Source organism: Quercus robur, chromosome 7 (genome assembly GCF_932294415.1).
Source record: "Quercus robur chromosome 7, dhQueRobu3.1, whole genome shotgun sequence".
Classification (NCBI taxonomy): domain Eukaryota; kingdom Viridiplantae; phylum Streptophyta; class Magnoliopsida; order Fagales; family Fagaceae; genus Quercus; species Quercus robur.
Window position 1 is genome coordinate 38,693,159 of NC_065540.1, and position 13,148 is coordinate 38,706,306.

The window sequence follows — 13,148 nt, forward strand, 5'->3', positions numbered from 1 at the left end:
CCAATTAGAAAGACATTTGATATGAAATTAAAGTGTAAATAGAATCTAACTAGTCGCTCATCTGTGTGATGCGCACAAATTTTTTTTATATAAAGGTGATATATATAAAACAACTTTTGTCGTACAAAAATTATAAACAACGCTATCTTTCTAAAAACTTCAATCGATAAGTTAGTGAAAATTTAAATTATTTATAATATTTTTGTGATTAAACAATCTATAATAGCCAGTTACAATTTTTTTAAAATAATTATGAATATTAGAAATTAAAATTTTTGCAAAGCAATCTCAATTTTTATGTTTCTTAAAAAAAAAGAATCACAACTCTTAGATATTGTGTCAAGGTCTTATAGTTTCACTTGGAAGGAATTTTGTGTTTAGATAGATCTTAATGGAAAGTATTATTTTGGATTCTACATTTTAGGGTTATTGCCAATTTGGTCACTACATTTTGGTAGTAGCCAATCATCAATTTGGTCCATGTTATTTTCAACTTATAATTAATTTTCATTAGTGAATTGACGGCAGAGATCAAATTATCTGTATCTTGAAAAGAATAAGGATCGAAAACAATGACCCCAAAATATAGAGACCAAAATAGTATTTTTCGCCAAAATTTTAATCACAGCTTATATGAATGTGTAAATTTCAAGGCTTCATTTGTTTCGACATAAAATGTTGTCTATCAAATACTACTTGTCTTCTTGTGTTCATTGCATGGTTTAAAATACTCTAGAAAAACATTTTCTTATGTTGAAGCTTTTACAAGAAAACACAAACTTCCCTATATTTTTGTATTGACATAATAGTAATGTTAGGTCTACAATAATTTCACAACAAATGACAAATCCTAGGTAACAAACCGTTGGCGAGTAAAAAAGTGATGGTAGTGATATACCCAGATTAGAACCAATAACATTTAGGTACTTAAGATTTGTTATAAAAATATTGTGGGCTTAGCATTATTTATTGATAAAAATAAAACAACTTTAATTTGCCTCTTTAAACTATTAATAAAAAACAACTAAAACCAACCTAAATATTTCTATTTTTTTAGGCAACACATTCAAGTTCCAATAACATATTAAATATTAGACATAACACATTTGTAGGGTCAAAACGCAAAAGCTAGAGGGCACTATTGGTATTTTTTTATACTAGATGAAATTTCTATTTTGACCTAAATTAAGTGTATATGTGTGTGAAATTCTCTTCTGGAGACTTGAACTTCAGTCCTTGCTCCCCACAACCCACAAACACTTATACTTGTGGAGTGACCATGACAGAAATCCCCAATGGGAGAATTAAATAGACGATTAAAGAGAGAAGAAACTGAATCAAGACTTGTTATGAGCGAATATCGTTTTCCCAAGGGGGATACAAGGATAAAGGAAGTACAATACTACTCAGAACTCTCCTCAGTCTCTCTTTCCTAGCTTTTCTCTCAAAATTTCTGGATCCCCTTGCTATTGATCTCCTCCTCTCCTCTAGTTGTCTTGTTCTCTAGCCGGATTTTTGGGGTGGGGCCTGTCCCATGAGGGCAAGTTTTAGGACTGTCCTCCCTATTCAGGCCAGTCAATCAATAATAAATGTGACTGTTGTTGGACTTTATGTTATTTCGGATGCATTCCCGTGGTAACTCGATGACGAGAAGCATGCGTTCCTGCAATAACCTGACGAAGCAAACCCTTTTTGTAACACGGGGGGCATCCCTCGATAATATCTTGCCTCAATGTGAACCCAGTCCCCGCAAGATTTTTAGACACAATTTGCTGCATATCGCCTTCGGACCACGACCTCGCCAAATCTCCTCGGGTCTCCATGTAAATGCCTTACTGTGGAAGGGACTCCCTAACTTTCAGTCCTCAGGCTATGGCCTTCGTGGTGAGCTTAGGCACACTCTCCCACAACATTAAAGTTCCTAATGACACATTCAATACCCATAACTCATTCAAGTTCTAAAAATCTACATAATCATGATTCTAAGTTCAAAATACATATTTTCCTTTTAAAAAAAAGTTCAAAATACATAACTACATATTAATTAGACATGACATGGTTCCATCCATGATCCTTGTTTAAAATGCATGATTATACTACCATTCAAGTTCAATTTTTTGACATGGTTGTGTGTAGTTAACTTGCCCTACCCTTCTTTAAAAGTGTAATTTGTGGTTTATCTTTATATTAGAATCCCTTTCTCTCTTCCGTGTGTGCGCATTTGTTTCTAAAAAAAAAAAAAAAAAATCAAGGTTCATGTTTGTAATAAATATGCATTAGTTATTACTTTCAATGTCCATTATCTTTGTTGGGGGGGGGGGGGGGAATGCCCAACAAAAGTTTTCAAAGCCTATCATTTCTAGAAAAAAGGAGAAGAAGAATATCGACATTATAGTATTTTCATCATAAACAGAATAAGTTAATAGCCTAATACAATTCATAAAAATAACGCATGATAAGTTTCATACCACTACTTTATCGTAGTTTGTTTTTCCATCACAAGCATTCATCTTCATAATATCATCCCATCTAAAATCATTTTTCTCACGAATATCTTGAATGGTATTCGATATGCTCTTAACATAACATAACAAAACATAATTGTCCTTACAAAAATACATAGAATTAAATTTATATTACAGTATCAACCATATTAAAAATAAATAAATAAATTAAACACACAAATTTACTCATTTTCTCTAGTTATATAATTATCTCACAGTGTGTGACATATCCTTTTGACGTTCCATTCTTTAATTTCTTCTTGAAGTTTCTGTTATATATGCTTGTTGGACATTATCTTGCTAGGGGAAAATTCTTAAGAATTACTCCTAAGAATTATCTTGTCAGGTACATCTTCCATAAATGAGTCATTAGAATCAATCCTAATAATATGATTGCGAACGAGATAACATACCAAATATTCTTATGTTTCGAATGACCCAAATGGTTTTGCATCAATACATAAAAAAGAGTTTCAAGAATCCGAACCCTTTCTCAATATAGTAGATCACAGTGAAGATTAACAAAGGTTAGATAATTCACATGCATTTTCAACTGAGTCACCACTAAAACTTTCAAATAGTATCAGACTCTTAGATAAGGAGACACATTCCATTTTTATTACCATATTCCACAAATTGTTTTTACAAAAATCACTAATAGTAAAAATTAATCTTACACCCAAAAAGATTAAAGATTAAAAAATAGAAAAGAAAAAAAGAAATTGTTCTATTCCTATAATCCCTTTGTTAGATGCGTAGGCAGTATTTTCATAGAATGGAGAAAAATTAGAGTTTAGTGTGAGATGCATTAAAAAGTGAATAGGTATATAGAAAAGGTCGATTTTATTAAGAATTGGCCAAAAATATGAATGAAATTCAGCCGTTGATTAAGCGGGAAAAAAAAAAAACACTGCTCGGTAAAGTTTTCATTCAATGTTAAAGGTCAGTAGACTCAGTACCACTGTACACGTTTTCGTGGTTTCTCATTTTTTGTCTGTTTCTATGTGTCTCTTTTCAAATATTCTTGGGTTTAATGGTCAAAATAATATTAGGAAGGAAGAACCCTACTTGTTTTCCCACCCTGATAATATGACTGCTCTTGTATCTGCTGGCTTCCCCACACACACAGACCTGTCTCCAGATTGGTCTGAATATCATAAGATTGCATAGTTTCGTAGGGTTCTAAACAGACTTTCTTTCTTGGCTTTGTCTGTTTCTTCAGTGTCTATTTTCTTTCTTTGGTTTCAATTATCAAAATACTCTTACAGATGAAAACCCTACTTACTTTACTGAATTTCTTGTAGATCTCTTCCAAAACTCAGAGTTTCACTCGAAAAAATTCGGTGTTTGGAGGTAAGGGTTTTCCCCTAGCTAGCTCAGCTAGCCATTTTGTTCGGCTTGTTTTGATGCTTTTCAATTTTCATCAGTCATAGAGAGTAACACATTCCATTACTCCATCATGAGGTCAGTCAGTTCTTTGCTCGACATCTTTAAAATCTGTGTCTATTTTCAAGTGGCTATCTTCATCACTCTCATTCGTGGTTATGTCATTTCTTCTTCAAGTTTTCGCTTAACTTTGTTTGTATCCTTGTTGGTCCTTACATTTCTATCCCCTGCTCATCACGCTGAAAAAGACAAGTCTTTGATTGAGTTTTTCTTCACCATCTTAACTAGCGCATCATCTTTTGTCATTAGCGAATCCCCATTAATTGTGATTCTTATCCTGACTGATCCATCAGTTATATCTACAATTCAACCTCGGTTGCAAAGATTTATAGCTAATCGTCATTCGTCTTCTGCTCCTTCCAACAATATTGATTTGTCCCTTCTCCCCCTAGATCTCGTTCAACTAATTGTAGATGGAATGACTACTTTCAAAAATTATATAGCGGCTAATGGGGTTAGCCGAGATTGGCGATCTGCTTTTTCAAGCATTAGTAGAGGACCTCAGCTTCCTCTCCCTGTGCTGATGCTATCCGAGCCACTATTAACTGACATGCGAACTTTATTTAGCCTCTATGACCACAGTCGTCATCGATTACAACTATCTGAAGTACGCGGAAAACGTATTTGGGGATCTCAACATGGCTGGGTTGTAACCTTGGGCTCTCGTTATGTAACCCAACTTGTGCACCTTATGAGAGGAAAGCGAATTAATCTTCCACCACTGGACACAATTCGAAGACTGGCTCCTAGAGAAGAGTGGTTTTGCCTTGTACACAAATTCATTCTTCTAAAGGACCCTTCTGATGAGTCAACATTCCTTGTCATCGCAATTTTTGGCCCTATGGATAGTTTGGCTTTTACTAGAGCTGCTTTGAACGGAAGAGGAGAAGGTGAGTGGGTTGTTGTTCCCAATCCAGAGAATTTGAAATTCAAGGATGTTGCATATTTTAATGATCAAATATATGCACTTTGTGACAATGGCAAGCTGTTTCGCTTTGAACCTGATGTTTCGGGAAATATGGTCCAATTTGATGCTGACCCTCCACAATATGTAGGGGCATACCAAAAAATATATTTGGTGGAGTCATTGGGAAATCTTTATGGAGTTTTTCGTGATGGATTTCTTATTCCTTCAGAGAGGAGGTTTGAGACTAGATATTTTTATGTCTACAAGTTCAACTTCAATGCATCATCACCTTCTTGGGAGGAAGTGAAACACTTGGAAGGTCAAGCTTTTTTTGTTGGTGACAGCAACTCCTTCTCCAGGCGCTTTCCTACAAGCATTATCCCTAGCAGAAGTGATTGCATCTACTTTACCGATGACCATTGGGATTCGCAAGAGTTCACTAGAGTGGCATATGGAGGCCATGATGTGGGACTGTTTCACATGGAAATCAGGGAAATCATTCCCCTGACATTTGGTAAGGACAAACCTTGTTTTTATTCTCGACCTATATTTGTTACGCGTAATGACAAACTTTTATTGACTTAATTTGTTTCTGTAATACTACCATTTGCTTGGTTGAAAGAAATGGGTAGAAGTGGTGTTTAGACTTCTTTGGTGGCCAAATACTATTTGGTATTCTGGTTTGTAAGCAGCATACAAACTAATTTCTAGAATATTTATGCTTGTGATGCTGTGATTTAAGTTACTGTGAATCTATTTATCTTTTGTTCTGGATTTGATATACAAAATCTGAAAATTCCGTTTAGATTGTTCAGAGAGAGCTTCAAAAAAGAGTAAATGAGTATAGCATGCTCATTGCCAACGAGCTTTTGGATTGGTTTGCTATGTTGCTTCAGAATGCAACTCTGGACTAAAGCGTATGCAGTTTCTTCTTCTTTATAACAAAAATTAATCCTCCTCCTAACATCATCTCCAATGGCTTCTATCTTACTGATGAATGCCTTCTATCTTGACATTGCTATTATGAATCCTTGTGTTTCTTTGCAGCCATATACAGTAGATTGTAGCAGCCCAAGCAATCTTGCATAGCTTCATTTGAAAACTTCTTCCCTTGATCTCCTAGTGAAAGAATACAATTTTGAAACTTTTGCCATACTGTTCTAGTGAAAAACACTAAAAAACAAATGGTTTCTACTCTTAATTTGGCTTCTACATAAAGCACACGATTCTCCCTTTCTATCCCTATTTTGCAACTCTAGTTGAAATCATTAAAATTTCAGAATTTGGACTTCCCCACGATAACCAAAAGGCCGAGGTATTGGACTTCCCTAATATCCATCTTCTCACATTCCTTTGTGTGTACTAAAGAATATGGTTGTCTTATCTCTATAAACTTTCTGCCCCAATGCTTGCTTGTAGGTATCAAGACAGTAACACAACTAATACATCGAAGTTCAATTTTTAAGACACCATTAGATTGTTTGGAGAGAACCCTAAAACTGAGTAAATAAAATAGCATGCTAATTGCCAACAAACATTTGGATTGGTTTGCTTTTGCTTCAAAATGCAACTCAAAGCAAAGGAGATGCAGTTTCTTATTGTTTTTAACAAAAGCCAACCCTCCTCCTAACATGATGTCTTATGGCTTGAAAAAGCCTAACATATTTTTTGTAGGTATATATGGTAGATTGAAGCAGCACATAGCTTCATTTGAAACCTTCTTCCCTTAATCTTCTAGTGAAAAACACAATTACAAAACTTCTTGTCTTAATGTCCTAGTGAAAAAACAGTAAAAAAACAAATTGTTTCTATACTTAGTTTTGCTTCTGCAGAAACCACAAAAGAATTCTCCCTTAAGTTAGCAAGTTTTTATCGAGTAGAGTCTCTGTTATTAACATAAAACTTAGTGATGAATGAATGCCAGGAATAGCATCAGGGAACCAAATCAATTTTCACCATTCATGATTCATCCTAAGGTTTTGTTGTACAAAGCTCATTCTAAGTTGAACTACAAGTGTACTGACCTGTCTTAGAAGGAGTCCGATGCATAAAACCTTCCTCCTCAGGTTTACATGATATTTTAAATTTTGCTGTTTCAGTCACCGTAAATTTATTTTTCTTGCGTTCTGGATTTGAATTACAAAATATGAAACCTAAGTTTAGATGAAACCGGTAACAAGGTTGCCCCCAAAACTGAGTAAATAAGTTGACTACTAAATATTTTTTTATATATATAAATAAACAAACCAGAATATCAAAAATCTTTCCATCAAGCAGAAATAACAACAGGAGGAAGACAAGGTACAGAAAATGCGTACAAAGAGCTATATATATATATATATATATATTTTACAGCCCATTTACAAAGAAAGTGAGCTATTAGAAATTACAACTTACAGCCCATTTACAATGACATTCATTGCGTTAATGCAAAAATTTTGAACCTCTCTCCACTCGGATTCTTTGAAGTTTCTCTTAGCTCTTTGCCTCTTGCCTCAATCAACAGTACTACTTGATTATATTGAAAACGGAAGCACAGAATTGAAAAGCAGCTAAAGACTAAAGACTGAAATGGAAAACAGAGAGTAAAGACAAGGAAACAGAGCAAGAGAAAATGAAGTAGAACTATGAGTTTTTGAGAGCAATTTTACGGACTGATTCCCATTGAAAGAACAAAAACAATTATCCTTTTATAGAGAATATTTGTATTTTGCTACTGTGCACTAGCCGTTGGAGAGGTTACTGGTTGGACTATCACACAATTATATTTTGCGAGTTACATCTTTCATAATTGATTCATTAGAATCAATCCTTATAATGTGATTGTGAATGACATAAAGTGCCACGTCCACTTGTGTTTCAAACGACCAAAATAGTTCTCCATCCGGCTGCGGCACATAAAAAGAACTCTTCAAGAATCCAAACGCCCCCTCACTCAATAGTAGATCACAAGGAAGAGTGACGGAAGTTAGATCATTTATGTGCATTTTCAAGAGGATCCCCACTAAACTCTTTCAAACAGCATCAAACACTTCAATAAGGAGATAACATTCAATTTCTATTGCCATAATCAACGTCATAAAATAATATTTACCTACAAATTGTTTTTACAAAAATTACAAATAGTGAAACTAATCTCACACCCCCCAAAAAAAAAAAAAAAAACCATCGCTAGTTTGAGGTGCAAAGTGCAAATACCTCATAGTTTAGGGTAGATTTGTGTAATGGATTAACCCTAATTATATATATATATATATATAAAATATATAGATACATAATAGTTTAAAGCTTGGGTCACAAAAATTAAACCTAGCACTCCCCAAGAATTAAGTGTTTTTTTTTTTTTTTTGGATTAAATATCATACAATTTTAATCTATATCATTTACTCCATAATAATTGTTCTTTTTTATTAAGTCAAGACACTAATTGACTTTTTAAGTAAACGAGATTTAAAATGCAAATCACTTATTCAACGATAAAGGATTTTAGCTAAGAATTAATAGTTGGCCTAAAGATTGATTCCAAAAAATAAAATGGTTTGCTAGACCAAATTTAGTCCCTTAAAAAAAAACAATTTATCTATATCAAATCTCCAAAATTTGCTTGTCACTAAAGCTTAAAACAAAGAAGATCAAAAGAATAACTACCTCCATTTTATTAGTGTTGTGGCTGATGATTGCTGCCATCTCATCCAAATTTGACCACCAGCCATTGACCTCAAGGTCCTCAGTGCAGGGACAACTGGACGATGGGGCACCCCACTCCCTCCCCCCTTAAAAAAAATCTGAATTTTTTTTTTAATAGTAATTTGAATGTAATTTCTTATCTTAATGTAGTTATTAAGGAAAAAAAAATCTTATATGCAACATTAGAATTATCAACTAGTATATTATTACAACGTCAGAAGGAAAAAAAAAAATCTACTATGATATTTATTAAAAAAATTTCCCCATAAACCCACCATTTAATAGTTGGAAATGGATTCTTAAAAAAAATAAAGTTGGAAATGAAATTAATCTAAGATGGACTAAATAAACGTTGATGATTTTAAATTGACTTAAAAATAAAAACGGCATACAGTCTCTTTTAAAAAAAATCAAGTTGTAGATAGAATATTTTTTAAAATTCCAAATATATATATGAAGTACCATAGGTATAATAAACAATGCTTATACTAAATATCAACTCCTTTCTATAATCTATATATATATATATAAAACCGAAGCCTCTGCTGGCACCACAATTTTCCACATCAGCACAATATTTAAAATATATATATATAAAACCGAAACCTCTGCTACCACCACAATTTTCCACGTCAGCACAATATTTAAAAAATAAAAAATAAAAACAAAAATATTATAACACCTCAAAACCCTAGCAACCTTACCCCTCTCTCAAGTTAAGAAATATAAAGCCACAGTTTCTGCAAACTCTCTCCAAATGTAAATATCAAATTCAACCCCTTTAATTTCTCTTTATATTTTTGAGGCTTCTATAGAGTTATAGTGAGTTATGCTGATTTTGTTTTTTGTGTGTGTGTGTATAGATGGTCATAATACTCCGGTATTCTAAGAGAAGTTTGTGTTTTCGTTAATTGAAGGCCTTAGAGAGATAAGTGTTGTAGTTTGGAACAGTAATACAAAAGACGATTTCATTGGCAGCGGAAAGTAATTACTTTGTCTCATATTTTTGTTTTTTGAATTGATTTTGTGTGCTTTTTAGACCCTTTTGGATCAATTTTGTTAATTGGGTGTTTTTTTTTTTTTTTTTTTTTTTGATAGTGTCCAATTGGGGAATGTTCTTTCAAAGGGTTACGACGACCGTACTTGGTGTCTGTATACTAATAGTGGGGGGTAAGTGCTATAAATTACTAACCCTTTTAAGTGTATAACTTGTTTCTAAAATTATCTATAATATTTTGTCTATAGACAGATTTTCTTTGTTTCTTATTTTAATTGTTTGAGAAATCCAATATGTTCATATCTCTATAGAATAGAGAATAGTAGAAGCCAATTTTATTACAACTACTTAAATTGAGTTGATTTAATTCCGTACAATTACAAAGTATAGCATGAAAGATAATGGAATTAATTGTTGTAATTTTTATTTTCTTTTCATGTTTTGAATTTCCATGTTTTTATTGTTGATGAGAAATTAAGACTCAGTTGCACAATATGTGTAAATTCTTCAAAAGGCTACTTTAAATAGTAAGTCAATGTGTCTCTTACATTTGGGTATTAGTTAGAATTATTTTCAAATAATTGCACCAATAAAAGTGAATGTGTATAAATTTTGTTTAACTATCCCGTGCATCGCACGGGTTAGCGACTAGTATAAAAATAAAATACCAACCCTAACACTAAGTACAAAAAAATCCTTCAATCACGTGGACAATTTGGTCTAGCCGTAATCAACTTCGAACCAGCAACAAATCCTTCCCGTTAGCCCAGGTCATTCCTTCAACTAAGCAGATGCTTCACGAGTTTACATAGGTGCAACCAGCAGCTACGTTGCAGTCGTTTCCTCATCAACGGTCTCGGCCTAAGTGGGAACCCCCTCCTTTGTCACTCATCAAAATTAATTTTGACGGTGTGGTCTTCAAAGAAACAGAGGAAGTTGGGTTGGGAGTAGTTGCACATGATTCTCATGGAAAGGTGCTCACTTCCTTGGCAGAAAAGATCAAGCTTCCATCATCATCAGAAGAAGTTGAAGCACTTGCAGCAGTTCGAGCTATCACCCTTGCTATGGACCTCAATCTACCCTCTTTTATTGTCAAGGGAGACTCAAAGGTGGTTATTTCAGCCTTAATTCTTTTGGCCATCTGATTTCTTCTATTAAGCATTATTTAGTTTATTGTAATTGCATTCCCTTTTCTCATACCCGGAGGTTGGGGAACTCAGTTGCTCATTTTTTAGCCAAATTTGCGAAAACTGTTGATGGTTTTTCAGTGTGGATGGAGGATATTTCACCACAAGTTTTTGATGTATTTTTAGCCGACTTTGGCTGATTTCAATATTTATATGATGAAGACGGATTCTCAAAAAAAAATGCAAAAAATAATTATAATTTATCCTCACATTATTTTTTTCCTATGTCAATCAAATATTTCGTGTAATTAATTAAGTACTTCTTACTGATATTAATTAGTTTGGCTTTCAACATTTTATTTGAATCATGCACCATATGGACTAAAATCCAGACTCTACCACCTCTGCATGTGCATGGGCCATTAGTCCATTACTCTATCCTTCCACCTTCACAATTTCTCTACTTTTAAAATTAATTTATAATTGCCTAGTCGTGTCTGAGACCACGTGAAAAATATTAGAGTTATTATGGATTTAATTACAAAACTTTTTGCAAATTGATGTCTTTCTTCACATGGAAGATACCATGTCGTCTTCCTTGCCATGTAAAATATTTTATGAGAGAAATTTAAAACAACAAAAGAAATTGAAATATACCTCATGTCATTGTTGCTCAAGTTATATGTAAAAAAAAAAAAAGAGAGTTGTATATATTTTTCTTTTATAAATTCAATAGTTACAATTAATGTAGATGGAGATATGAATCCTTGACATTTCCATTGAAAACACTATGTGATACAGGTTGAATTACAAGAGTACACTTGACAAAGAGAGTTCATCTATTTTTGTAGAATAAAGAAATTAATGGAAGATACCATGTCGTCTTCCTTGCCATGTAAAATATTTTATGAGAGAAATTTAAAACAACAAAAGAAATTGAAATATAGCTCATGTCATTGTTGCTCAAGTTATATGTAAAAAAAAAAAAAGAGAGTTGTATATATTTTTCTTTTATAAATTCAATAGTTACAATTAATGTAGATGGAGATATGAATCCTTGACATTTCCATTGAAAACACTATGTGATGCAGGTTGAATTACAAGAGTACACTTGACAAAGAGAGTTCATCTATTTTTGTAGAATAAAGAAATTATAAGATAAATACAAAAAAATATGAAAAATAAATCTATACCATATAAAATAATAGAAGTATCGAATTTAATTTTCCAAACCTCCTATTGCACCACTTCATCTACGATATTTTCTAGCAAATCTCCCTCTTTTGTTTTTTTCTTTTTTCTTTTGCTTGTCAAATCCAGTGCCTTATTCAAATGTCTCCATCATGTTTCTTATATTCTACCATTACATTTTGTTTAACCTTCCTCTCCTTACCCTCGCTCTTCTTCCTTCATAATTTCTCACTCTAACCTTTTTTTTTTTTTTTTTTTGCAATCCTTATTGCCATAATGCCCTAGGGCCTAGTGAAAACACTTAAAAGCAGATGGTTTCAAGTCTTAATTTGGCTTCTGCAGAAAACACACACGTCTCCCTCTTGTCTCCAGTTAGCAACTCTGTATAGAGAAAAATACTGATAAATGAATGCTAGGAATATCATCAGTCAACCAAAACATTTTGCACCATTCATCCTTGGGTTTTCTGTTACAAATCTCATTCCACGTTGAACTATAAGTGTATTGACCTGTCTCAGATTGAATCCAATTTATAACACTTTCCTCCCCAGATTCACTTGATATTGTGAATTTTGTTGTTTCAGTTTACTGCAATTCTATTTATCTCATGTTCTGGATTTGAATTAATTGACTACTTGAGTTTCTTTTTTAGATACATATAAAGAGATAAATCAAAATATTATTTAACTGAATCAGAAGAACAAAAAATCTTTTCTCCAAGGAGAAATAACAGCTGAAGGAAGACAAGCTAAGGAAAACACAAAAGTCGTAAATTTTACTGCCCATTTACAACAATAGTGAGCTATTAGAAATTTCAACTTATGAAAGACCTTGCTAACTCCTTTGCATCTGCTGCCAGGGCTGCAATTTCTCACAATACAGTATCCCTAATAGCATAGATTGCATCACTGAAAATTTTCTAATCTCCCTTTACTTGAATGCTTCAAAGTTTCTCCTCCTTAGCTATTTGCCTATTTCCTCAACCACCGCTACTACTTGTTTATAGTCTATGTAATATATGAATTAGTGAAGCATGTTAATTTCCAACAAGCTTTTGGATGGTTCCTGCTGTAGCTTATCTGGCATTCCATCCATAGTGATGGCACCAGACCACAGGTTTGATCCCCTAGGTATTATGATTGTAAGCAGGACACAATCTTAAAGTAATTTCTAGAATATTTATTCTTGTGATGTTGTGAATTTAAGTTACTGTGAATCTATTCAACTTTAGTTATGGATTTGAAATGCAAAATCTGAAAATTCAATTTAGATGATATTGGGAATTAGAT